At 48.9% G+C, this 24,772-nt stretch overlaps 1 protein-coding gene across 2 annotated transcripts in view; it reads left to right on the top strand.

Annotated features, from left to right (window-relative positions):
- The window catches only part of GRIK4 (glutamate ionotropic receptor kainate type subunit 4), a 431,580-nt gene that overhangs the window by 287,079 nt on the left and 119,729 nt on the right, over window positions 1-24,772 (top strand). The window lies entirely within an intron of this gene.

Here is a 24,772-nt window from a genome sequence, read left to right on the forward strand (position 1 = left end):
ACACGGTGTGCTCTTCAACAAGCATGGGGCCTTGGTTTCCTTATCTGTAAAGTGGGGATAGGAACAGATATGTCATAGAGTTGCATGACTTAATCTACACGGAGGCGTTTTGAAACTGTAAAAGACTGAGAAATAGGCAAGGTTGTGGCGAAGGATGGACACTCAGTAGAAGGAACCTCAGAGAACTGGTTTTTTAAAAAATGTTATAACTTTACTCTGAAATGATTATAGATTCACAGGAGTTGCAAAGATAGTACAGAGAGGTACCATGTACCTTCGACTGAGTTTCCTCCGGTGGTTACATCTGACATAATTGCGGTGTGATTACCAAAACCAGGATATCAAAATATCCAGTCTATCAAACCTGTGTAGATACATGTAAATCCCACTGTAACCAAAACGACCCCATCTCATCACCCGAAGATGTCCCTCGTGCTGCCATTTTGTCTCACCCGCCACCCTCCCTCCCACCATCTCTAACCCTTCACAACCCCTAATCTGTTCTCCATTTCTACAGTTGTATAATTCCGAGAGTGTTACATAAACGGAATCATGCAGCGTATGACCTTTTTCACTCAGTGTGATGCCCTTGAGACCATCCAAGTTGCATGAATCAATAGTTCGTTCCTTTTTATCGCTGAATCGCATTTCTCGGTGTAGACGTACCACGGTTTGCTTAACCGTCCACCTGCTGAGAGACATTTTGGTTGTTTCCACTTTCTGACGGTTACAAACAGAGCTGTCATAAACAATCGTTCAGAGAAGAGGTTTATTTTCTTTTATAAATGCGTGGATGTCGAGATCACTTAGCTCGGTGGCCCCTTCATGCAGACGTGCATTTGACCACCTCTTGTGTAACAGGGACCGGGCCAGGCATTAGGGAGGAAAATGAGAATAAGAAACCAAGCCTGCCTTGGGAAAACTCGAAGTACCTACTGCAGTGCAAAGGGGTAACTTCTAGTAGATGTGTAGACAAAGCACTCTAGATCCTGGAACAGGGACCACTTGCTCAATGTGGGACAGGCAGGACATGCTTCACCAAAGAAGAGGCCTTTAGGCTATGCCTTAAAGGGGGTTAAGGGTTTTTTTCTAGATTAAAAAAGGAAGAGCGTTCTGCCTAAGAAACAGCATATCCACGTCTCTGGAGATTTGAAAGGACATGGCAAGTCCAGGAAACAGTGAGTCACTTCAGACTTACTGCCTGCTCCAGGATGGGCATGTTGGCTAATTACTGTTCATTTATCTATTTACATCCATCCTTGAAAGTTACTTATTGAGAGGATTTAAGGCAGATGTCAATGAATTTTAAGATCCCTGCTAGGTTGGGGAGCAGAACACGACATCTACAGGTTTGACTCTTAAATCTTAAAGTGAGAAAGGCTCTGGAGGAGTTACAACCTTCTCAGCCAACGTATGTGATGGGCGGTCTAGGGGATCGTGCAGTGTCCCTCCTGGATTTAGGGACCTGCTTTCCTGAAATGTCCTGCCCGGTTGAGGAGATGCCGGCTCCCAGAGACAGGCTGGGACTCTGTGATCTGTATTCTTTTCCAGCTGTATGTAGGTTCTTATGAAGAGCCCTTTGTCGGGGCTGCTGTGGAATTGCTACCCTGAAGCATGCTGAGGCCTTTGCTCTCAGAGTCGAGACATTTTGGAGGAATCGAGTGTGGCTTCTTTTCTGGTATAGGGACTCCCTCAACACAGGCTTGCCAGAAAGCCACTCAGCGTTTCCCAGTTCACCACCCCCACCAAACTGCCTACTCTGTTGTTGGAATTTTTTTTTTCAATGCTTAATTCTTTATTTAAAGAGAGAGCACGGTGGGGGAGGGACAGACAGAGAGACGGAGACTCAGAATCCGAAACAGGCTCCAGGCTCTGAGCTGTCAGCGCAGGGCCTGACGCAGGGCTCGAACTCTCGAACCGCAAGATCTTGACCAAAACCCAAGTTGGACGCTTAACTGACAGAGCCACCCAGGCGCCCCCTGTGGTTGGAATTTTTAATGGAGTCCTAGCATACGTATGGAAGACCACACGAATCATAGGGGCACAGATTAGTGAATGTTTTTCAGGTGAGTGCACCTGTGTAAGCAGCACCCAGATCCAGCATTAGAACACGACCAGCACCCCAGTCCCTCTCATGCCCCCTCCCAGTGACTACCGGGCAAAATGTAAAACAGAAAGAATTTCTTTGTTTGCTTATTTATTTTTTTCCTATCCAGCACTGCTGCTGTAAATCACGGCATTAACATGTAAAAAGGGAGAAAAGGATTAGACTATTCCCAGAGCAATGCAGAAGCATTTGCTTAAAGTAAGGAGGCATCTGGGGGAGCCCGGGGAAGTTGGCAGCAGAGTAAAGGGAGATGAAAGTACAATCGGGTTCCATCTGGGGAGCTGGGAAGTGAAGGGAAGAAGAGGGAAGAGGCAAGCCAGGGGCTGCCTCCTGCACCCAGCCAGGGGTGCCCCCCACATTAGGCAGCCACGTCAGCAAAGGAGGACAAAGTTAGGTAGCAAGTCATAGCCGTGACTTAGCAGATGGAAGGAGGCCAGTCATTTGGAATATGAGTTCCCAGGACAGTCACCAGAACAAGGTGGAGTTGCTTGGCTTGGAGATTTTTAAGAACGCGTCACCCACGCTATGTACTGCCACTGCCTCTTTTCAGGACTGATAATAATGAGTGTGACGATTTATCTAGTGGAAAAAAAGCACAGGCCTGTGAAGTCAGGAGACCCAGGTCTGTGCCCCACTCTGCTTTATACGCTGTGTGGCTTTGCGGGGGGGAGTCACGCTGACTCTCTGAGCCCGTTTTCTCCTTTGTAAAAAAAAAATGGGGATGATAAAACCTCACAAGTTTGTTGTGAGGATAAGTCAAAACTGCATTGTAAATTGAAAAGTACTGTGTGTTTTTAAGGCATTGTATTTGTTTTATATATAACACTGTGATACTTGCAGCTTTCAAAGAGCTTTCTTTTCTTCGGGGGGCCCGAAACTGAATGTGATGAGCTCTGGGAACATGCCTCAGTCAGAGAGTTCTTTGAACCTGGAATTAACAGGACTCACGCCGTTTGTAAGTTTGCAAGGAAAAATTAAAAAAAAAAATTATATCTGTATGAATGATGATGGCTGAATAACATTCAAGAAAATAGGAGCAGAGCCATTGCAAGAATCAGTGGGAGAATATTCTGGAAGCCTCTCGTTAGTGCTTTGGCTTTCTAGAAAGGACAGGCCCCTATTAAGAGTAAAGAAACTATTTGTAAGTGCATTCTTCCTGCCTAGTTGCAGTTGAAGCCTTGGAACAGAGAGGGAGGGGCTTCATACAGAGAGAATGGGTTCCCTCCGTGTTTCTCACATCCCTTTCCCCCACATACACACGCCGCCTGGACTTTAATACTTCTATATGCCTTCTCTGAATTCCTCGGGGATAACCATCATGGCCCAGCTCTCTGAATTCTGCCACAGTGATGCAGCAGGTGCTCAGATTAGCTTTTTGAAAGCTACCACCATGAGCTGGAAAAGCATGGGCCTTGACATTAGGCAGATGTGATTTAGCACTCTAGTTTGACCAGCTACCGGCTGTGTGATCCTGTGCAGGTGACTTAACCTTTCTGAGCCTCAGACAGCTCATCTGTAGGTGGACGCTCGTAATACCTGCCTCTGGAGATGATAACCACATAGCAACCGCCTCACAATACAAGTTTCGTAAAGAGAAGGTATTATTTTTAGAAGTCCTATTGACGCTTCCCATGTGTTAAAAAGAACAGGAGATACTTATCTGCTACCCAGCCTCTAGTGGCCTGTAATAGTGACTCCTGTAATGCCAGGTTATTTATTTCCAAGGGATGAATAGAACTAGGTTAGTTATTATACACGGCTGAACTGACCAGAGTAGGGTTTGTTTGTGTTGGTAATTACTGAGTAATTGATCAGGTTGTCATACTTCATTCCCTTCTAGGCATTAAGAAGGCTGATGGATACTTCCATTTTTAGTTTTTTGAGGAACTGCCATACTGTTTTCCAGATGGCTACACCAGTTACGTTCCCACCAACAGTGCGTGAGGGTTCCAATTTCTCCATCTCCTCACCACCACTTGTTATTTCTTACCTTTTTTTGTTTCTAGCCATTCTGACAGGTGTGAGTTGGTACCTCATTGTGGTTCTGCTTTCGCATTTCCCTGGTGATCAGTGATGATTGAGCATCTTTGCATGTGTCTGTTGCCTATCTAATTACCGTATGGGGCAATAACTCCACTTCTGTCCATATTTACCCAACAAAAGTGAAAACTCCAGTTCAAAAAGATATACACACCCTCTATGTTTATTGCAGCATTATTCCCAACAGCTAAGATATGGAAGTAACCCAGTGTCCATCGATGGATAAGTAGATAAAGAAGATTGTGTGTGTGTGTGTGTGTGTGTGTGTGTGTGTGTGTGTGTGATGGAATATTACTCAGCCATAAAAATGATGAGGTCTTGCCATTTGTGAGAACACAGATAGGCCTAGAGGGTATGATGCTAAGTGAAAATAAGTCAGACAGAAACAAATACTACATGATTTTATTCGTATGTGGAATCTAAAAAACAAATCAACAACAACAACAAAAGCAGAGACTCAGATATAGAGCAGAAACTCATGGTTGCCAGAGGAGACGAGGGTGGGGGGATGGGTGAAATGTGTGAAGGGGATTAAGAGGTACAGACTTCCAGTTACGAAAAAAATTTACATCATAGGGATGAAAAGTACAGCATGGGGAATATAGTCAATAATATTATAATAACTTTTTATGGTGACAGATGGTGACTACCCTTCTCGTGGTGAGCATTTCATAAAATATATTATTGTCAAAGCACTGTGCTATACACTTGAAACTAATGTAATATTATATGTCAACTACATTTCCATGAAAAAATAAATGAAAATTAAAATTTTTTTAATTTAAAAAAAGAAGGCTGGTTGATTTAGGGCATCTGTAATAAATGAATTCGATTGACTGCTCTAGATTTGATCAGTTGATTACCCATCATAAGAGCCGGGAGAAAAATATCCATCATGAATCAAACTTCTAAACCATCAATTTAGTTGACCCTATAGAAAGCTGTTTTTTCTCTCTGTCGGGGTCTGAGCAGCAGGCGAGTGAGTGTGCCAGTCCCGAGCTTTGGGGGCCAGGGGTGACTGACACAGGGAAGGAAGTGAGCCAGAGCTAGCTGGACAGGAGGACCATGCAGCTACCATGGACAGAGCCAGGGAGGCCTGGACAGGTCCAGGGAAGAGCCAGGTCTGGGGGTACAGCAGAGGCCGAGGCTCACTGAAGGAGTGACAGTGAGATGTCAGGCAATGAGAGAGACACTTCAGCGAGATGGGAGAGACCAGGGTATAAGGGCAGACCCTCTCCTGAACAGAGGAGGGTGTCATTGGTGGGAAATTTATAGATGTTAGAGGCACAGAGTTGTAGCAAACAGCAAAACAGATGTCCGGGGCTTTTATTTACACATCTATTTCAGAATGAGATTTGGGATAGTTTGTACTGGGGTCAGAGGTTTGGTGAAACAGCTTCTTGCCCTGGTTCTGGTTCTGATGGGTCGGGATGTAGTCCCAACAAAGCAAATCTCTAATGAACAGGTGGGAACAGGCCTCTGCAGGTACCTGGCTAACGTGGGAGCCCAGGGCAGAGGAATGGTAACTTCATAACTTTAAAACTTTAATGGAAAACTACGAGCCAGGATGTTCATTTGGCCAGAGATCAGGACGGGAACCAGAAGGAAGCAAGTCCTGGCAGGTAGACCAAAGGGAGGGTGAGAGTCCAGACCCAACCAGGGAACAGAGCAGGGCAAACAAGAAAATTACTTGGCATTAATTACGTTCACAATGTCATACAACCATCATCACTGTTTCTAAAACTTTTTTTTTTTATCACCCCAGACAGGAACTCTGTACCCATTATGTAGTAGCTTTTCATCCCCCTCCCCCCAGCCCCGGGTAACCTCTTACAGGTTCTCTGTCTCTGTGCCTTAGCCTTTCCTCGATATTTCATACAAGTGGAATCATACAATATTTGTCCTTTTGTGTCTGGCTCATTTCACCAGCACACTGTTTTCTAGGTTCATCCATGTTATGGCAGGCATCACAGCTTTATTTTTTTTACTTTTTTTTTTATGTGGGAAAATACACAAAACATAAAATTTACCATTTTAGCCCCTTTTAAGTATACCACTTAGTAGAAATAAGTACACTCACATTGACGTCGTCACTATCTGTCTCCAGAACTATTTTCAGCTAGCTGAACTGAAAGTTCACGCACCTACTGAACAATGACTCCCCATCCTTTCTCCCCCCCACCACCCTGCCCTGACCACTGGCAACCATTGTTCTTTCTGTTGCTATGAATGTGCCTGTTCTAAGTACCTCTCCAAGTGGAATTATACAATATTTGTCCTTTTGTGTATGACTTACTTCACTTGGTGTAACGTCTTCAAGGTTCATTCATGTGTCAGAATTTCCTCCCTTTTTAAGACTGAATAACGTTCCATTGTATGTGTAGACCATTCTGTTTATCCATTCATCCATCAGCCGATACTAGGGTTCCTCAATTTTCTGGCTGTTGGAGATAATACTGCTATGAACGTGAGTATATAAATATCTGTTTGAGTCCCCGCATCCAGTCGTGTTGGGTATAAGCCGAGGAATGGAATTGCCAGATCAAATGGAAATTCTATGCTTCATTTTTGAGGAGCCCCCCAAATATTTTCCAGAGTGGCTGCACCATTTCTCATCCCTGCCAGCAATGTGTGAGAGTTCCAGTTCCTCCACATCCTTACCAACACTTGTTATTTATTTATTTATTTATTTATTTATTTATTTATTTATTTATTTCCTTTTTAATAATCACCATCCTCATGGGTGTGAAGTGGTCAGATGTGTTTCTTATTTCTCTCTGGAGTTTGCAAATCAAAAGAAGCAAGGCTTCTTTGTTGAAGAATGGCTGAAGTTGAGAGTCCTACTGATTAAGAAGCTTTGTGAGGAGAGAAAGTAGCCAGTGTGTTAAGAACCCAGTCAGAACTGGTGAAAACCCCCAGGTCAGGAGCTTTCTGGCTGTGTGCCCCCTGAAGCTCTTGGGGACCTCAGTTTCTTCATGTGTACAGCGGGAATAATAATATCCGTCTCAAAAATTTCGGGTGAGATTAAAAATCAGCTCTTGATAACACTTTGCATCTGGTAGGGCATACCAACTGCCATAACAGATAAACCCTTAAATCTCCTGGCTTTTACACAACGGAACTATATTTCTCATTCAACTCAAGCCCCCAGAGGGTGTTCCTGATAAGTGGGCAGCCTTCCATAATGTTGTTTGAGGGCCTAGGCTTCTTCCGGCTTGTAAAAATGTCCTCCTGGTGGCCTGGAACGGGAGAAAAACATGGCGGATCAGACACAGGAGGCTGTGAGAGCGACACACAGTATTTCTCCTTATGATTCCATTGGCTAGCACCCAGTCACATGCCTGCACCTACCTGCCTACCTGCCAGCAGGGTACTGTGCACCCAAGCAGATGAGGAAACGGGTTTGGTGATCCGTTAGCCACACCGCCACATTATTAAATTATTAATCATTGTCACACGTCTCTTTCACGTGTGCTGGAAAAACGATTAGTGTGCGAAGCCCTGGCAAGTCTGTTTACGGGACAACTGATCGTGCACGTGGAAGTCTGACTAGCACCTAGTCATAAGGGTGTCAGCTCCCTTAGAACTAAAAGGGTCGGCCCCTGGAGCGCGTGTCCAGGATGGCGGTCCCGTCTGGCACCTCCAGGTGGGGGCACGCTCGGGACTGTTACGGATTCGCCGAGCTCGTTCCCCTCTGGAGTCTGGAAGGAGTCTCTGTCCTCCACTCGGCCTCGGGCTTTGGCAGAGGAACCACTGTTCGGCAAGACTGATGGAAATTCGGACAGAGGACGCGAGGAATTAAGGGCCTTTGGGCAAAGCCCAGTTGGCCGCTGAGACAGCAGAGATGCCGTCTGAAGAGAGGAGGTGAAGGAGGAGGCACTGTTTGAGCTAATAAATCTGGAGGGATTACCAGCTACTAATGAACCCAGGGAGATTTGCAATCACCGCCTAATAGAAAAGATAAAATCACCCTAATCTGTTGCCAGAGACTACAGATGGGCCCGGTGCCAAAGGAAGGAGCTGCAGCCTCTGGGGAGAAGCGTAGAGAGTTAAGGTTAAGGGTCACGAGTGGTGAAATGTCAGTGAAAGGCAGGAAATAGTCGGGCCCTGGGCTGGCAGGTGTCGGTGGCATGGCTAGCTGGGTGCCGTGATCACCGACGCACTGTGGTGCCCCAAGCCGGGCCTACACCTTGGTGCTCCTGGTCCCACCATTGTGCCGGAGGGCAGACTGCCATTTGTGGGGTGTAGAGAGAGGCCACGGCCACCGCAGAGTTCTTCCCTTGGGGAATCTAGAGAGAAGGGGCTGGGTGCTGGCCGTGCCATGTTGGGAGACATGGGGAGGGTTTGCAGCGGCAGGAGCCTTGACGTCAGATAGAGGACAGGCCAGAGAAGCAGCTATGACTTCTAGTTATAGCCCTGCTGTGAACTAGCTGAGTGACACAGCAGTAATGATGGTTGACTTAGTGAATACCTTCCACACTCAAGGCTCTGTCATTAGTGCTTCTCAGTTATTCTCTCACGTAAACCTCAAGGCCATTCAAGAAGAAGGCACCGCTTTATTCCCATTGTACGGATGAGCTAGCGGAGGCTCCTAAAACTCAAGGTAGTGGAGCCAGGTCATGATCCCAGGTGGTTCTAGCTCTTAACCACTTCATTCTATCACATTTGTGCCCCCCGTCGGACTTCACTTCCTCATCTATAAAATGATGAGGTTGTGGGCACCTGGGTGGCTCCGTGGTTGAGCGGCCAACTTCGGCTCAGGTCATGACCTCACAGTTGGTGGGTTCGAGCCCTGCGTCGGGCTCTGTGCTGACAGCTGGGAGCCTGGAGCCTGCTTCGGATTCCGTGTCTCCCTCTTTCTCTGCCCCTTCTCCACTCACGCTCTGTCTGTCTCTCAACATAAATAAATAAGTAAACAAACAAACATTAAAAAACATTTTTAATGATGAAGTTGTATTAGGTGATCTCTCGGGGTCTTTCCAGCTCTGAACTTGTTTTATCCTACACCCTGCCAGGGGCATTCCACATCACAGCACCCTCAGATCGAGAATGTTTCCTAGAGGTGAGGAAGAATGACCATGAACTTGGAGGGCCCGCATGGCCCACGAGAGCAGTTTCTGTTCAGCCAACAGCTCCTCAGCTTCCCAAAGAGTAGCCAGGTCCCAATGAGTCCTTGCAAGGAATAACCCTTCTAAGCCCCTGTCTCTGTCTTGTTTGGGCAGAATGAATATATGCAGCCAGTTTTTCTCCTCCGAGTTCATTTTTACTGTCAAGCAGACCAAGCCTGTGTTTATTCTTCTAAAGGTCTATCAGAGAGATTAAGGAATTGGAATTGCTGAAATGATTACAGAAAGGGGAGCCAGGGCAGACAGGGAGGAAGAAAACCATTGATTCCACAGGAAGTGCTCACCGTCCGTCCCTTCCGATCCTTGCCTTGGTGAGCCAACCCTCCCTGTCTTTTTTCAGATCTTACTTAAATGTCACTTCCTCAGGGGGGTCTCCCCTGATACCTTCCCAGCACCCTGTGTTCTGTTCACAGAACATATTTGTGAAGGACGTGGAACTCCTCAGCGGGCTGCCAGTAAACATTATTCCCTTCCCTTCCTTCTTTCCCGCTTCTCTGTTGGGTATGTCCATCCTTAAACCTCAGTGTCCCAACTTATTGCCTCTAGTTTTATCAGAGCTAATATCAGAAACATTTCACAATTGGCTTCTCACCTGGTTAGAATGACAGTTCCCACGGTGCTCAAACGTCTTCTGTATCTTTAGTCTTTTACCAAAAGCACACACCATACAGGTGCACACACATGCACACACACATGCACACACAGAGCTAGCCAGCAGCTAGCAATCCATCAGTCCGACAACTGTCTAGTGGCAGAGCAATTGATTCTAAAGTGTAGTTCATTGTAAAATTATTAAGTCAATCTACATACTTCACCTTTATTGAGCCTTCTAGAAGAACTACCCTGCATAATACAGTACACTTTGGTGAATAAATATGTTTTTAGTGTAACTAGGAAAAGAGTAATGGAGTGGAAGCTCCCCATGTGTCTGTCTGAACCTCCATGGTACCACCCCCATCCAAGGCCAACCCTATGACGTAGCGGGTCCGGCAGTATCGAATGTCTCCTGGGCACACACGTGGGTATGCCAGTGTCTTAAGGAGAACCTCTTAACTCCAAAATTGTGCTCTCTGGCTGCTGACCCCCCTGTGCCTGCACTCTGAGCTAGGTTGCTGGTACGGAGGGGGTGTATTCAGAAAGAGGAATGGCAGGGAGAATTGGAAGGAGATTTAGGAGGTATTGACTGAAGAATTATTCGTTGCAATTGCACTTGGGGAGACTGTGGCTGACTGCTGGAAGCCCCTTGGCCCGAGTTATAGGATTATAAAGTGGTTAGTGATTCGTGATTTAGCAACTTACCTTTGGAAAATGCTAAAATCGACTATACTTATTCGGCAGAGATTTATTAAGTGCCTACTGTATGCTGGGGAATCCAAGCAGCCGCGTGGTGGGGCTTGAAGAGCTCTGTTTGTAAGTGCGAGGTATGGAAGGCCAGAGGAAGGAGCATTTGGTGCTTCTTCGGAAGCGTGAAGAAAGGTTTACAGATATGGCTTCCTTTCATCGTGTTTTAAAGGATGGTGAGAAGTAAGAATGGCTGAGGGATACGTAGGCAGAGGTAAGGCATGAGTCTGAGCAAGGGTGTGGTGGCAGCAATGCGGCTGGAGCGAGGGAGTGGGGTGGAGACAGATGGAACCAGAGCCAGCAAAGCCAGGTTTGGGTCAGATGACGTCCCATCTGTCCCGCAGAGTTGATGGACTTTTTAGCATTGGCGTTGGCATTGGCAGGCCCAGGATCTTGTCTTGGCCGTCCCACCAACTGACCATGCGTGTACCCTTGAACAAGTCCTTCCTCCCCTGGCAATAAGCTAGAGGGTCTCCAGAGATCTCTCGACTCTGAAATGCTGTTGACTTCATGGATTGGACTCCATTTATATGATAATGGCTGAGTGACTTCTCCTGGCCAGCATGTTTACCACGTGAAGTAGGTGATTTTCCTCCACACGGCTTTTCAGTGCCTCTGTCCGCCTTGCGTATCTCTCCCGTGCCCCCCACAGGCCAGGTCCCCACAGTGGGACCGAGCACCCCTGACTCTTGAGCTGTGTGGCTCTCTTACTTCCCCTTGCCCGGAAGTAGCCATCCTGTCCCCTGTGCCCTACCCCCAAGACCCGCACAGGTAAGTGTTGCCCGGGAAGCCTTGCCCACATTCACCTGCTTCCCCAATGGATGACGGGCCTCCCCGGTCTCAAAACTCAGTTTGTGCCAATATGGTAATGGACGAGGATAGCATCGAATTTGGGGACCTTTGAGAGCATCTAGCTAAATCTTGTCATTTCACAGTTGGGGACATAACTGAGGAGGGAGTTCTGACTCACCTGAGCTCTCCTAGTGAGAGCCAGGAGTGGGGACCGGAGGTCCCCCGGCCCGCAGGCCCACACGTTCACTGGATCAGCACTGACGGAGGACTCACTGTGTCAGGGATGCAACAATGAATAAAGTTCCGTCGTCGAGGGGGTCACACTAGATGGGGAGATAAACCCAAGTAAATTATTGTAAGTTAACAGGTTAAATAAAGTGAGGAAGATATTCCCAGGGCGTTATGGGACCATCAAACAAGGCGCCCTTGGCCTAGCCCGACAGGTTCAGAGAAAGCTTCCTGGAGGAGGCTGCACCCCAGGGGCCTTTAAAGAATCTCTGGGGATTAGCCAGGTGGCGAAGGGGGATGGGCAGGACGTTCTATCTAAATGAAGGATACACACAGTTTAATGCCTTAGACAACATTTGCTTTTTAACCAAGGCCTTAACCAAGGAAGCAGATAATGTGGAAAATTGTGAAGTTGGTGAGGAAGGTATTTTGGGGTGGGGAGAACCTTTCAGAGCCTTCATTCCTCACGCAGGCAGCCAGCTTTGCTGTCCTGTGTAAGGCAGGCGGAGAGGGGAGGTTGAGTCCCAAGTGGACCCGAGTTAACACCTCGAGTGTGGACGTAGCTTGTCACACATGCCTGAGACACTTGAGGCTCACGTGGATAGCTGTCAACAGTTGTCCCCCTGCAAGGTGATGTCCCCCCCGCTGACCTAAGGAGAGAAGTGAAGCCAGGGCTGCCTGGGGAAAAGTAGGGAGATTGGGCCGGTCCTATAGTGGGGTGGCCCTGATGTGCTCATGAAGCCAGCTACTAATAAGTATCCGATGGATGAACAATTCTGCCCCGTTCCTTATCGTGAAGCAGGCTCAGCCTGGACTGGCAGAGTGGCCCGTCCTCTGCTCTTCTTTACTGGCAGGACCTTCAAAGCCCGAGCCCTGGGGAAGGAAAGCCGCAGGCGGCTGTGGTGGCCGTCAAGGGGGCAGATGACAGAAGGCATGGGTCCAGACCCGACTCAAGGTACCAGGTGGTGTAGATTAACTTCAGCTGGAGCTCCAGCAGCCCTGGGCCGGCAGGACTCGTGTCTAATACTCAGTCCTCCTGTGTTACTGCTGCTCTTCAGATGGCCACCCCTGCCTCGGAGCTTCTGAAACTTCCTCTCTCCTCACTCTTGACCATACCCGGTAGGGGGCTACGGACCAGGAGGCGTTTGAATCGAGCCACGGCCTGCCTGGGCGGGCAGATGTGTGGCTACGCTCACCGAGTCACGTTGGGCGAGGACCTTCCCCTTGGCCAGCCCGGGTGACCGAGAGAGTCATCCCGAGCTGCCTAGGAGGCTTCTCCAAGAACTACCATATTTGAGATATGCCGCTCGTGTTTCTTCATCTGCTGTCTACCCAAAGCAAGAGTTGGTCTCAGCCGAGGCTGATAAATCAGTATATCTGAGGGGGCGGTGGGGGAATGAGGCACTGTGGTCAATTATCCTGGAAGAACCAGGCACCGGTAGCAGGGATGCGGGATCATTGAAACTGGAAATGACCCAGTTAGGCCTTTATCCCAGAGCTTGGGTTGGGGGAGGAGCCCGGCATCTGGGCTTCGCTCTGGGGTCTGGTTTTTAAAGCTGAGTCAGGAGCTTCCAGATGCACTTGAATCCTTACCACGTGGGGCAGGGGATGCAAGAGTGGAATGAATATTGCCAGGAAAATCGATGGAAACCGGAGAAGCATTCGATAGGGGGTTTTGAGACCCTAGCGGAGGCGGAAAAAACTGCTTCGCATCGGAGGAGCCAATTATCAGACAACCCCTTTGCTGATGTTTGACAAACAGCATGACAGTGAACGTGGGTCCCACGGGGCTCCCAGAACTAAGGTTGAGATATTTGTGTATCATCCATTTAATAGTAATTGAAAGTTGTTCCCTCTATCTGCCCTAACACGCATACCCACACACGCGCACACGCTCATCTATGCCTCTGTGTGTCGCCGACTGGGTGCACCAGACTGTGCATATGAAATCAATCAAATTGAAATAGGAAGTAGACCCTGGGGACTCCTCTGGTTTAGAATCTCTGGAAACGTAATGGAAATGGACCCCTGTGACTGCCCAGGCCTTCTGTGCAATAGAGCTTTGGGAGAAAGGAAGACTTGCCTTGCCCTCTGTCACAAATTTGTTAACGATTCAGAAGTGCCATTAATTCAGTGAGAGAGGAATCGGCCTCCCCTTCTGTCCGGTGACCCAGTAGTCCCCGGTCATGTCCAGTCACGGGTCTGATCATAAAAATCTACCCATTTACAGGGCGGCCTGGGTGGCTCAGTCGGTTAAGCCTCCAACTCTTGATATTGGCTCAGGTCATGATGTCACATGGTTGTGACATGGAACCCTGAGTCGATCTGTGCACTGACAGCAGGGAGCCTGCTTGGGATTCTCTCTTTGCCGCTTCCCCCCGCCCCCCTCACGCGCAGGCACTTTCTCTCTCTCTCTCTCTCTCTCTCTCTCTCTCTCTCTCTCTCAAAATAAGTAAATATTTAAAAAAAAATCTACCCACTTCCATAGCTGGCAATGGAATAGTGATCACTTCCTGATTCTGAGTACCACCCATGTGCAGACACCGTTCTAAGCATTACGTCCAGAATCTTGAGTCCTCAGAATATCACCACCAGATAGGTGTTCCAGTTCTACGAAGCAGGAAAGTGAGACCCAGAGAAGTTTGAGAGCCCGGTCTGGGGCCCTTCAGTCAACATGTGCTGAGCTTGTGGAGCTGAGAATTTGCCCGTGACCTCCCAGCCCACACCTTGTCCTTATCACGCTGATCTTGATTGCGTTTTCCGTGCTGTATTAATTTTCTGTTGCTGTGCAACAAATAACTACAAAGCAGCTTAAAATAACCCCGGTTATTAGCTCACAGTTCTGTAGGTCACATGTCCAGCATGGCGTGGCTGGGCTCCCTGCTCGGGCTGAAATCGAGATGGTGGCTGACCGTTTTCTCATCCGCAGTTCGGGGGCCTCTTCCAGGCTCATTCCTGTTGTCAGGATTCATGTCCTTGTGGTTACAGGACTGAAATCTCTGTTTTCTTCCCAGCTCTTGGCTGGGGATTGCTCTCAGCATTCAGAGGCCACTCTCTGGTCCTCTGTGACATCCCGATCTCATCTCACTAACAGAACCTCCTTCTATGTCAGCCCTTCTCACGCTTGGAATCTCTGTGACTTCCTCATCTGTGACCAGCCAGAGAAAACTGTTTTTAAAGCGTTCAAGTGCTTAGGTCAGAACCACCTGGATAATCTGTGCCTTATAACATAACAGAATCATGGAAGTAGAAACCATCATAGCCCCAGTCCTGACGAGAGAGAGAGAGAGAGAGAGAGAGAGAGTTGTGGGATGGGGAGGGGGGGACTCTTGGGGGTCACCTTCGAATCCTCCCTACCACACTGCCAACCTTGTACGTTGGTTTATTTCTTTGGCCATCTGTCCCCGCCATTACCTGCTGAAAGGATAGACAAGAGATACAGCCATGGAACCAGGAAGAAGGGACTGGAGAGTCTTGGGACAGGAAATGACATATCCCCTGAGAGGTGATACAGCCAGGTTCTCCTTGCTGGCCAGCTGCAGGGCTCTGGGCAGGGAGCACCCCAGTTCCTGCTGGTGGTCCGTAAACCAGTCCCAGAGAGAAGACTGAGAGCCGGAGTACAGAGGGAAACTGAGGCCACTTGGCACTGCATTCGCACCACAGAAGCTCCTGGTCCTGAGGAATCTGGGCCCTGCTGAGAAGGATGTTTGGGGTTTACTGAATGTTTGGAAAGCATAGGGAGTCTGAGAATAAAAGACATTATGGCAAATCGTATTATTATTATTATTACATTATAAGTGCTATTGTATTACAAGCACCATTAGGAGTATCAAGTAATGTTATTATTAAGCAATCCAGCTTCTCTGTCACCAGCATCAGGCTCCACTCAGTGTCAGAGGCATCAGCAGCTCAATTAATCACCATCCGAGGCTCCCCCCAGCCCCGTCTTTGCGGTTCTGACACCTCACGTTCCCAGCCCAGCAGTGAACGTGACATCTGCCCAACCGGGTGAAGCCTCCGGCAATAACCCCCATGGATTTCGAAACTGGATTTATCTTGCCCAGGAGTTAAGATCTTCTGGAAGCCATTCCAGATGCTCTCTCTTGCTTGGAATCCTTCAGTAGTTCCCCATTACCCTCAGGATAAAGTCCAAAGCAGCCTCTTACGAACCTCCCTCTATGGGCTTTACCCTGCCCTGTTCCCCACCACCCATAGCCCGCCCCAGCCAGACTGAGAGACGTACAGTTCCCTGAATTTATCACACACCCTCGCTCCTGGGGTTCCGGGCTCCTCCTCCCACCTCTCCATCCGGGTGGCTCCTGCTCTTCTGTCAGGCCTTGTCTTGCAACCAGCCCTCAGCTTAGGAAAATCCATACAAATTCTGATACAAGGGACCCTCTTGATCTGTACCCCTAGCATTTGTGCTGACCAACTGTCTGGGACTCGCCTCCAGCTTGCCACCGAGTAGGTATATATAGACCTTGAAGACAGCGACAGGCTTTGTTGTATATCTAGTGCCTAATGGGATGTGTCATCTATAGGAGATGCTCATATCTTTTGTGCAACGGATGAGGTAAAAATGGCCAAGATCTGAAAGTCTCCTGGTATTACAGTTCCCTCCCCTGTGGGAAACAGTCTGAGAGCCCAGTGGCCTGGGTTCTGGTCCTGCCTTAGTCACATTCGTCCTGACTGATCTTGAGCATGTCAGAGACAGCGAGAGTCCCAGCCGCTGCGGGAGCCCATCGTTTTGGTCCTGCTGCAGAGATGCCGATGGGCAGAGTCAGTAGGAGGCCAGGGCTACGGACTGACCGCATCACTCACCTTCCTCAGAATCTCCTTATGTCCCTTGTGAAAGGGATGCCTCGAGTCTCTACGTGCCTGAGGCTAATGAGTTGGGACCTGGGAAGAGGGAGGTTTAGCGCCTGATGTGGAGACGGGAGGCCTGATCAATGGATCCTGAGTGCAGGGGACCTCAGAAGTAAGGAATCGATGTCTGATAAAGGAAGCAGACCTGCAGAGAAGCAGTAGCAATCCCCAGCCTAAGGGGAGAGCACAGTGTCCACTATTTCTCATGTCAGTTTGACCCACGGAGGTTTCAGCTTCACAGTTGATAACCACTTATTGAGTCCCAGAGGCACAGAACAGATTTCCAAGTGCAAAATGAAGATGGTCACAGCTGCTGGGGCGGAAATAGGAAGGTCTTTCCCCCTAGCCTCAGCCTTCCTCTTCCTGGGAGCCAATGACCAAAGGCTTTGGAAAGGTGATCCCACCCTGACGGGTGTTTACAGGTGAACGTTAATTCATTTAACGAGTGTATATTGAGCATTTGCTAAGCACAGGCATGGGGTAAGGTACAGGGAACAGATCAATGAACGAGACGGAATAGGGTCTGCATTTGAAGTCCTGTTTGTGGATTCGCGTTGGGAAAGAGAAGCAGAGAAGGGACTGGGTCCCTGGGAGGAACAGATACGCGTGTTTAGGTCACGGGGAGAAATGAATAGGAGGCATGTAGGGAGAAGAATCCAGGAGATCTGGGGGCTGAGAGGTTTAGGACCAAGTCTCCCATTAAATGGAATTCACTGACAGGTATGAATTAGCCTCCCAGCTGCTACTTTCTTCAAAGCCCTATTCCACAAAAGCGATCGCCCAGCCTGCAGAGAGCAGAGGCTTTGATGCAGATTAACAGACAGACAGAAACCGGGTGTGGGGAGGGAGGGGATGCACGGGTACCCAGCGCTCTGGACTCCTCATGGCTGGAGCCATGAGGGCTTTCCTGAGACAGGCTGAGAGGGCACTTATGAGACAGGGGTCTGGGACCTGGCCTCCGCCATGCCTTGGGTCCCCGGAAAAAAATGAATGGATATAGCCATAAAGAAGAGCCTTGGGAAGTTGAAAGGTCCACGCTGTCCATGGGGTAAGGTGAGGGACAAGCGGCCAGGCACTCTCTTCTTAGGTTCATTCAGCCAAAAGTGTTGACTTCTTTCTCTATGTCGTGCACCAGTGTAAGTGCTGGTGATACGAGTGCATTTGTCTCCAGAGCACCCAGTCCTTGGAAGGCAGCTTTGGACAAACTCACATGATATAGAGTTCTGATGATAGGTATATCTACAGTGGTGGCCCGGTTGAGGCAAGGGCTCGTCCCGCCTGTCTTGGGGGATGGAGGAGGTCAAGGTGAAGAATGAACAGAGGAGTAGACAGGGTTCACAGCATGAAAAGACATGTGTGTAAACCTAAGTTTGTTTTTGCCCTGTTTGCGGTCAAGAGCATTGGGAAGTAGAGGGGGACTCGTGATCAAATGTATAGTTTAGGAAGATCCTTCCAGCAGTAGCCCCGAGAAGGAGCTCGGAGAGATGTAAATGGCTTAGTTGGTAGTCCAAGAACAAGCTGGTGAAGATCTGAATTGAGGCAGAGATGGTTGGGATGGTGGGCAGGCGAAAGATTCAAGAGATGTGGAGGATGTAAAATGTTCTCCAATGACCAGGAATGAATGCATGCACAACTGAACGAGATGGGGAACGTGAGAGAATGGAAGAAACAGAGAAGGAGTTACAAATTCTAAACTGAACGGCAGGTGGATGATGGTCACGTTCACAAGTAGGCAACCAAGGGTAGGAATCAGATGGGGGAGGAAGGATCAGGAGTTCAAGTATGGGAATGATAAAGTCTTAAGGATATCTTGCATTAGTCCAGCTTCATAATAACAGCCTAAGAAGTTGGAGTCTTTTGGTGTTCTCAGTACTCCTGGGGTGAGAACATAAAAGGCTGTCAGTCATGGGGGCACCTGGGTGGCTCAGTCAGTTGAGCGTCCGATTTCGGCTCAGGTCATGATCTCGTGGTTTGGGAGTTGGAGCCCCGTGTCGGGCTCTGTGCTGACAGCTCGGAGCCTGGAGCCGGCTTTGGATTCTGTGTCTCCCTCTCTCTCTGCCCCTCCTCTATTTGCGATCTCTCTCTCTCAAAAATAAAACATAAAAAAAGTTCCTAAAAAAAGGTTGTCAATCGTGAGCAACCTCAGGGAAGGGCACATGTATTTAGTTTATCCTGTGCCTCTTGGTGACCTGGTTCTGGGTGCACAGTCGGGAGAAATGGGATAATAAGCACTGATCTTCTATGCCAGTACCCGGGTCTTAATCCTGTGTCTGTCTTTTGGGTAAGACACTTAACTCCCAGGCACCTTGGTTTCTTCTTCCCACAAATGGGAATATGAATGTCCTTGTGGGGACCAGAAGTGATCTATGGAAGTGCCTTGTGAGCTATGCAGAGCCGTGATGACAGAAGCAGTGAATGCTATTAACTCAGTAATAAATAGATGTTTAATAAATGACTTGGGCTTTAGGTGAGGTAGGCTGCTGGCCTCCCCTCTCAGGCAGTGAGAAGCCAGGGCTGGGCATGGAGGTGAAGGGATCAAAGGCAGAGTCTTGGGCGAAAACAGCCACAAAGCAAGGGTGTGTTTGAAGACACCACTGTTAAGAATAGAAACCAGGGCCGCCTGGGTGGCTCAGTCGGTTAAGCGGCTGACTTCGGCTCAGATCACGATCTCATGGTCTGTGAGTTCGAGCCCCGCGTCAGGCTCTGTGCTTACAGCTCAGAGCCTGGAGCCTGTTTCAGATTCTGTGTCTCCCTCTCTCTGACCCTCCCCTGTTCATGCTCTGTCTCTCCCTGTCTCAAAAATAAATAAAACGTTAAAAAAAAAAATTAAAAAAAAAAAAAAAGAATAGAAACCAAAGAAAGACAGAACCCAACTAGGTCTGGGTGGCAGAATTCAGGGAGATTCCAGAGGCCGTCAGGCATCAGAATGGCACGTTTTAGGAGTTGCCCGTGGGCGTGGCAGGAAGGGAGCTGTTCAGGTTCTTGGGCCACTGCCACGGGCCACCAGGAGCTGAGGGTTTCACGCAGGAACAGAGAGGCTCGCCTTTGTGGCACAATCTGGGAGCCTCCGCCCCATGCTGCCTCCTCGCTGCCTGTTAACGATGCCTGAAAGTGCACGCAAAATGCATTCCTTGAGTGATTTTATTGTTACTATTACTAATGCTAATCACTCAAGGAGTTCGTATCTTCCTTTGAGTTTGTATAGTGCTTTTCCTGTACACGATCTCTTTTAAGCCTCACTGTGAAGTGTTTTTTTCCCCTCACTTTGTAACGAGAAAACTTGTCTAATTAAAAGAGATAAAAATAAAGAGATTAAAAAATGTAAAAAGCAAAGATTGGTTTCGGAATATGGGATTTCGGTGAGGAAAATCGAGGACAAAGTACCAATAGAGAGTATGTGCCTTAAAACGTTATAACTCTACATTTATGCCTGCTCTGTCCGGAACAATTATTCTCCTAATCGTTTAATTAAACCAATGAGGCAGCTTTGGCTTTCACTGCCTTTCTCTAGGCACTAGGGACGCGGCAATGAGCGAGAGAGCCGACAAGCCAGCAGGGAAGCGTTTGTGGCGCAAACGATGGTGACCGCAGAGGCGTCTTAGGGATGGCTAAGGGTCCTGAGCAACTCACGCAAGACGGCCAAGCTCACGAAGCTGCGTTCACTGCCCACTTCTCGATGCACCTCAGCCACACACATCTTCGATCATACTGCCTTTATTCCCACTTCCTTCCCACCTGCTGCACCCTGGGGTCCGCTCACTTTCCTTCTCTGGGCTCTGCATGCTGAGCATATGTAGTGTGGCACAAACCTTGGCTCGCCCGTGCTCTCGAGGTCATCGTTTAGTTGCTGGGTCTGGGACCCCCACCAAGCCCCAGACCCCTTCCCTTTGTGATGACAATCCTTCTCGTGTCAAGATTTAGTTGATGTGTGGCAATCCCTTTACTCCGTCTATCAGGGTCCGTTTTGTAGCTGCAAATCTCATCGGTCTTACGAGTCGTGTGTTCTGAAATCAGTTTTAACTCCGTTTTGCCGAGAATTCTACCGCCTTATCCCAGTGAACTCATAGCAGCCCTGACCCTTGGTGGCTCTCCCCACCGCGGCCGCACAGTGGTGAGTAGTAGGTGGTATATGAGAACACGGAGCCCTGGCTTTGAAGTCAGCTGGGCCTGGGTTTGAATCCATACCCCTTTGTTGACAGCTGTGTGGCCTCAGAAGAGCCACATCACGACGCTGGGCCTCAGTTCCTTCAGCTACATGATGACCGTGGCAGCTTCTGTGTCATGGGGCTGCCGTCAGGATGGATTGAAATCCTGCGTGTGAAGTGCTTAATTCGGCCAGGCACATAGTAGGCGCTCAATAAATTGTAGCGGTGGTTATTGTGAATATTGCTTTGTTGTAATTATTTATGGCTGGAAGATCTGGAACGCCAAGCCTTCTGTCTTGACACAAATAGCCACACCAAGCAATTAACACCTTATGGCAACTTATTTAGCAAAACTTTTCTCATTTGACGAGTAGCTAAGAAAAGCTTCCTGAAGAGTGAGGGGGAAGAGAAGGAGAGAGGAGAAACCCCCAAGCCCGATATTTCCCTTTGTCAGGATCCAGCTGTAGCGTGGGGAGCAGGAAGAGGAAAGAGAAGGGGGCAGCGTGGAGGAGGGACGGCATTTGGAGGGAAGAGAACTCACATGTTACGAATGCCTACTCTGCGCCAGCCGCTTGCCATGGATTATCCCTGCAGGGCAGGTGTTCTCTGCATTTTACAGGTGACCAGGCAGAAATTCAGAGACGTTACTGACCTGCCCGAGATCACTCAACTAGTTTGTGGCCAATCAGGATTAGAACCCAGGATTGTCTTATTTCAAACCCTGTGCCCTTTCTGCCGCACCCTAATGTCTCCTGATGGGACTGCCACACGGCACAACTCCAGGGGCCACCCCTCACACTGCCATCGATGTAAATGGTGTCTGGGGGTTGTGCAGTGGAGTGGCCATGTCTCCTGAGATCGGATGTATGGCCTTGGTTAACAGGGCTGTTGGAAAGGGGAAACGATGAAGGCCTGACATGGTGGGATTGGAAAGGGAGGGATGGGGGCGCCTGGTGACTCTTGATCTCAGGGTTGTGAGTTGGAGCCCTACATTGGGTGTAGAGATTATTTAAAGGTACAGTTTTTGGGGTGCCTGGGTGGCTCAGTTGGTTAAGCGTCCAACCCTTGTTTTTGGTTCGGGTCACGATCTCACGGTTCGTGAGTTCGAGCCCCGTGTCGGGCTCTGTGCTGACACTGCAGAGTCTGCTTGGGATTCTCTGTCTCCCTGTCTCTCTGCCCCTCCCCTTCTCTTACTCTCTCCCTCAAGATAAAAAATAAAAATAAAAATAAATAAAAGAACTTAAAAAAATAAAATCTTTAAAAAAATGGGAAGGGAGGGACAGACTTAAGAGACATTCGAGGGACGTTCAAGAGACAGATTTGACAAAGTTGGCAATGGACTGGATGTGGAGTTAAAAGATGAAGGAAAATTTGGAATTTCTAGCTTACGTAGCTGGGGGAAGAGTAATATGCTACTGGGTTAGAAATACAAGGGAGAAGGGGCTGTAGGGCAAATAGAACATCATAGAATGCCATCTCCGCTACTTCCCTGTTTGACGCGGGCCCAGGCCTAGGTGATGTAGGGTGAGGTAATGAACTGCACCCGGGGCCTCTGTTTGGCTTTCTGCGTTTCTCCTTAGAGTCAAGCACAAGAACTGAATCTGGACCATTCAAACCTCTTGCGCTTTGCGCTCTAGTCGCCCGACCTTGTCCCCGGGCTCACAGCCTGCCCTTGCTCCAAGCTTGGCGGCTGGAGAGCCATGAAGTCTCTGCAGCTGGCACGTGAGCAGATGCCCGTTGGTAGACCAGGAGCCTGGAAACGTCCCACCTGCTGGAGAAAGTGAGGGGGCACTCAGACGGGTTGTGCCACTCATGATGATGACCTCTCCATGGTGTTCTCAAACCCTTCTCCACGCCTGTTCAAAATACCCCTCATCCAAGGGTAACCCCTGAATTCGTTCACAACATGACCTTCGGCCGTAGCTATCGAGTTCCCTGCAAATCATCGCATACTCAAGAATTCGCACACACGCACTCACCCGTACGTGCGTGCATACACATTTAAGAATGTCCTGATGCGAAAGCCAAGTGGTAAGAAAACAAGCTGTCAGGAATGTGTCTTTTGAAGTATGATAACGCGACGTCCAGAGGACAGGCGGGGGGTGGCGCAAATTTTACTCGTGTTCTTACGCCTGCTTTAGGAGCAAGGCTGTGGATTAGTGCTAAGAGTTAGGCGCGCTGAGGACCCCAGGGTCCTCCGTCAACGAGAAACATCTTCAATCAACGGTCCTCAGCCAACATTTACCAAAGAGCCTCTGGGTATCGGGCCCTGCTCTAGGTGCAGTACAGAGCCTGTCACAAATTCATTCAGACTTGGAGTAACGGAAGATTTGGTCTTGACGTCCTCTGCCATTCGGCTTTACCATTTGCTCTTCCCCCTGCTTTCCCGCGGCGTCACAACAATGGAGTCCACTCCCACTGGGAGTGGGGACCCTTAGGATTTCCCTTCCTGAAGCACTTACAAGAAGAGAATGAAGGTTCCTGTAAGAATCTGTCCCACCCCACGGCTTCCAGTCCTTCCTCTCCTTTCAAGTAAGGTTGCAGCCAGCCAGGCTGTGTGGTTAGGGGAACATAGGGAACCCAAGGGAGCCAGGTGTGCATTCTTAGAGCTTGTGGTGGGCAGCAGGAACCAGATGGCTTTTAATCCCCTCCAATCCTCAAATGTGTTCACTTTAGGAAATATCCCGCTCAGCAAAATGTTTCCACCGCTTGATTTGGGGTTTAGGTTTCCTTGAATGCGTTTAGAGTAGCGTTTCCCTGAGTACGTTTTGTAGAGCGCTACTGTGAGACGCTCAGGTTTTGGAGGGGAAAGCGTTCCATGGTCGATCCGTTTGGAAGGTTCTGGGTTGAACAAAACGTAAACGAGCTGCTTTGCTGGAGGACGTCTTTAAGCCTCTAACGTGCTAGCGTGTGTTACGACTCGTGAAAAGGCAGGTGTCATAAGCAGTCTGTTCTTACCGTAACGTGGAACCTTGCTGTGGTGCAATTCCTGTTAACATCCTGGAAAAGCTAGTGTCCTGAGGAACACACTTTGGGAAACGCTGGCTTAGAAGATGTTCATTGTGTAGAAACTGGCGGTTTTGCATGTTCATCTAGAAAGCAGCCTTCAACGGCGGCGGGAGAGGCCAGGTTTAGACATAAAGAGGCACTTCCTAACTGAGAGGGCACTCAGGGAGCAGAGTCTAAGAGTGTCCCGGGAAATTTTGATAAGAGAACACACCGCCCCCTTTCTTGTCCTTCCACAAGCTCTCCCGTGAGTCATTATAAATAGATTGAGTTATCAAGGAAGCGGCTGGATCTTTTTATCTTAAGGGGGCCTTTGAAAAAGGATATAATTGAGGGATGAGAAGGTAGGAATTAAAAGCAAAAAGACACCCTGGCTGACTTCTGGAGGGGCTGTCTCTAAGTGTCGGTAATTAACTCATTGATTCTTCCTCTGCCCAGAACACAGAGTTGAAGGAAACGCCTTTCCAACTCAGGTTTCCACAGCAAGTGGAACTCAGGTAGAGGGTCAGAAGCTTCCTGAGATCTCAGGGTCGGATTTGGGTCACTGTCATACGTTGAGCGCTTCTGTGTGCCCAAGACGATGCCAAGCCTTTCGCACGCATTTGCGGAACCTGGATTTGAACACCAGAGCCCTATTCACTCTATGCTCTTATGGCCTCTGTGAGTCTGCAGACACCTGAGACGTCAGGGCTCCCTTGAGATGAGCCTCCTTCTGTCAGCCTGCGTGGGGGAGAGGGGGAAGTGGGGGAGAGGTGATCTGTGGCCACATTGACAAGGAAACCAAGGGAGAGGGGACATCTTCCAGCTGGTGAGGCCCCTCAGTTGCCTGACAGCAGCCTGGCTCTTTGTCCTGCCACACCCCTCCCCTACCAGATGCATATCTTCTTAGCCACCTGTGTCTTGTGTTGCTGGGAGCCCATGGTGCATGGACAGCTGCCCTGTTTGAGAGCCCGGAGATCGTATCGGTTTATGAATCAATACGTTCTCTGACGTGTCTGTGTTCCCCTAACGGGAACGTGGCAGGATCTAACATCTACCTAAGCCTCATCCGACTCCACGCTGTCAGGGGTGAGAGGCTCCAAAGGAATCTTTGTAGCTTCGGTCTGTAAGCTGCAGGTTAT

This window comes from Prionailurus bengalensis, chromosome D1 (assembly GCF_016509475.1).
Source record: "Prionailurus bengalensis isolate Pbe53 chromosome D1, Fcat_Pben_1.1_paternal_pri, whole genome shotgun sequence".
Lineage (NCBI taxonomy): Eukaryota > Metazoa > Chordata > Mammalia > Carnivora > Felidae > Prionailurus > Prionailurus bengalensis.